A 3509-nucleotide genomic window follows, 5' to 3' on the forward strand; every position below is an offset into this window, starting at 1 on the left:
GGAGCGGCGTGGGAGCGCGCCGCAGGGATCTGCTGGGTTTGGAGACTCCACACGGGGTCGGGTGCCAGGGATGGAAACGCTCGGTCACAGGCCGGGTGAGCACGGAGTGCGGCCGGAGACCGGGGAGACGGGAGTGACTGCTTTTCTCTGGGGGCACACTGAGGAGCGGGGCCCCGAGTTCTCGACTCCTCCGGGTGGAGATTGGGAGGCCACCATTTTCACCCTGGTCCTCCAAATCTGTGCCAAGAGCTTGCAGGGAATAAAAGCTCCTGAGAGCAAACCCGAGCAGCTTGCTTAGCCCGGACCGACAAGGGCGGGGCAATTCCGCCTCCGGCGAAGACATTTGGGAACCACAGCAACAGGCCCCTCCCCCAGAAGATCAGCACGAACAGCCAGCCAAGACCAAGTTTACTGATCAAGGAGAACGGGACAACTCCAGCGCTAGGGGAATACTGCACATAGAATTCATGGCTTTTTTACCATGATTCATTAGTTTTTCAAAGTTAATTTTTTTAACTGTGTTTTTTTTGAATTTTTCTTTTTCCCTTTTTCAACCAACATCTTATCAATCGCTTTTTTAAAAAAACATTTTTTATTTTTCATTTTTAAAGTCATATTTTATCCCTTCCTAGTAGTTACCCTTATTTTTGGCATATATATATATATATATATATATATATATACATATAAGTTGTTCTCTCTTTAAAATTTTGAGATATAGTTTCTTCTAACAGATCAAAATATACCCTAAATCACTAGTGTATGGCTTTATTCTAGTCTCCTGCCTGATCACATTCTCTCCCTTTTCTTCTTTTCTTTTTTTTTTAATCTTCTTTTTTCAAACAACTTCTCATCAATTCCTTTTATAAAATCTTTTATATAATTTTCATCTTTACAGTCATCTTCCATCCCTTCATTGTATCAACCCTTATTTTGTACATATATAAGTCTTTCTTCCTTTAAAATTTAGGAAGCACTTATTTTTTATTTATTTTTTTAAAGGTTTTATTTATTTATTTGAGAGAGAGAGAATGAGAGATAGAGAGCACGAGAGGGAAGAGGGTCAGAGGGAGAAGCAGACTCCCTGCTGAGCAGGGAGCCCGATGCGGGACTTGATCCCAGGACTCCAGGTTCATGACCTGAGCCGAAGGCAGTCGCTTAAACAACTGAGCCACCCAGGCGCCCAGGAGGGACTTTTTTCTAACAGACCAAAATACGCCCAAAATCTAGTGTGTGACACTGATCTATGCACTAGCCTGATCATATTTGATCATATTCTGGGTTCTTTTGGTATTGTTCTGTTTTTGTTTTTATCTTTTTCTTTTTTTTTCTCTCTTTCTTTTTTCTTTCTTTCCCTTTCTTTTCCCCTGGTTTCAGGTCTTTTCTGATTTGTATAGAGTATATTTGCCTGGGACGTTGTTAACCTGTTAGCATTCTGTTCTCTCATTCATCTATTCTCCTCTGGACAAAATGACAAGAGGAAAAAAATCACCTCAGCAAAAAGAACAAGAGGTAGTACCGTCTGCCAGGGATCTACTCAATATGGACATTAGTACGATGTCGGACCTAGAGTTCAGAATCATGACTTTAAAGATATTAGCTGGGCTTGAAAAAAGCGTGGAAGTTATTCGAGAAACCCTTTCTGGAGAAATAAAAGAACTAAAATCTAACCAAGTCGAAATCAAAAAGGCTATTAATGAGGTGCAATCAAAAATGGGGGCACTAACTGCTAGGATAAATGAGGCAGAAGAGAGAATCAGCGATATAGAAGACCAAATGATGGAAAATAAAGAGGCTGAGAAAAAGAGAGATAAACAACTACAGGATCACAAGGGCAGAATTCGAGAGATAAGTGATACCATAAGACGAAACAACATTAGAATAATTGGGATCCCAGAAGAAGAAGAAAGAGAGAGGGGGGCAGAAGGTATATTGGAGCAAATAATAGCAGAGAAATTCCCTAATGTGTGGAAGGAAACAGGCATCAAAATCCAGGAGGCACAGAGAACCCCTCTCAAAATCAATAAAAATAGGTCAACTCCCCGACATCTAATAGTAAAACTTACGAGTCTCAGAGACAAAGAGAAAATCCTGAAAGCAGCTCGGGAGAAGAGATCTGTAACCTACAATGGTAAAAATATTAGATTGGCAACAGAACTATCCACAGAGACCTGGCAGGCCAGAAAGGACTGGCATGATATCTTCAGAGCACTAAACGAGAAAAATATGCAGCCAAGAATACTATATCCAGCTAGGCTGTCATTGAAAATAGAAGGGGAGATTAAAAGCTTCCAGGACAAACAAAAAGTAAAGGAATTTGCAAACACGAAAGCAGCCCTACAAGAAATCTTGAAAGGGGTCCTCTAAGCAAAGAGAGAGCCTATAAACAGCATAGATCAGAAAGGAACACAGACAATATACAGTAAGAGTCACCATACAGGCAATACAATGGCACTAAATTCATACCTTTCAATAGTTACCCTGAATGGAAATGGGCTAAATGCCCCAATCAAAAGACACAGGCTATCAGATTGGATTAAAAAACAAGACCCATCAATATGCTGTCTGCAAGAGACTCATTTTAGACCCAAAGACACCCCCAGATTGAAAGTGAAGGTGTGGAAAAGTATTTACCATGCTAATGGACACCAAAAGAAAGCTGGGGTGGCAATCCTTATATCAGACAAATTAGATTTTAAAACAAACACTGTAATAAGAGGTGAAGAAGGACACTATATCCTACTTAAAGGGTCTATCCCACAAGAAGATCGAACAATTGTAAATATCTGTGCCCCTAACATGCGAGCAGCCAATTATATAAGGCAATTAATAACAAAAGCAAAGAAACACATTGACAGCAATACAATAATAGTGGGGGACTTTAACACCCCCCTGACTGAAATGGACAGATCTTCTAAGCAAAAGATCAACAAGGAAATAAAGACTTTAAATGACACACTGGACCAAATGGACTTCACAGTCATATTCAGAACATTCCATCCCAAAGCAACGGAATACACATTCTTCTCTAGTGCCCATGGAACATTCTCCAGAATTGATCAAGTCCTAGGTCACAAATCAGGTCTCAACCGGTACCAAAAGATTGGGATTATTCCCTGCATATTTTCAGACCACAATGCTTTGAAACTAGAGCTCAATCACAAGAGGAAAGTCGGAAAGAACTCAAATACATGGAGGCTAAAGAGCATCCTACTCAAGAATGAATGGGTCAACCAGGAAATTAAAGAAGAATTTAAAGAATTCATGGAAACCAATGAAAATGAAAACACAACTGTTCAAAATCTTTGGGATACAGCCAAGGCAGTCCTGAGAGGAAAGTATATAGCAATACAAGCCTTTCTCAAGAAACAAGAAAGGTCTCAAATACACAACCTAACCCTACACCTAAAGGAGCTGGAGAAAGAACAGCAAATAAAGCCTAAACCCAGCAGGAGAAGAGAAATAATAAAGATCAGAGCAGAAATCAATGAAATAGAAACCAAAAGAAC

Source organism: Zalophus californianus, chromosome X, assembly GCF_009762305.2.
Source record: "Zalophus californianus isolate mZalCal1 chromosome X, mZalCal1.pri.v2, whole genome shotgun sequence".
Classification (NCBI taxonomy): Eukaryota; Metazoa; Chordata; class Mammalia; order Carnivora; family Otariidae; genus Zalophus; species Zalophus californianus.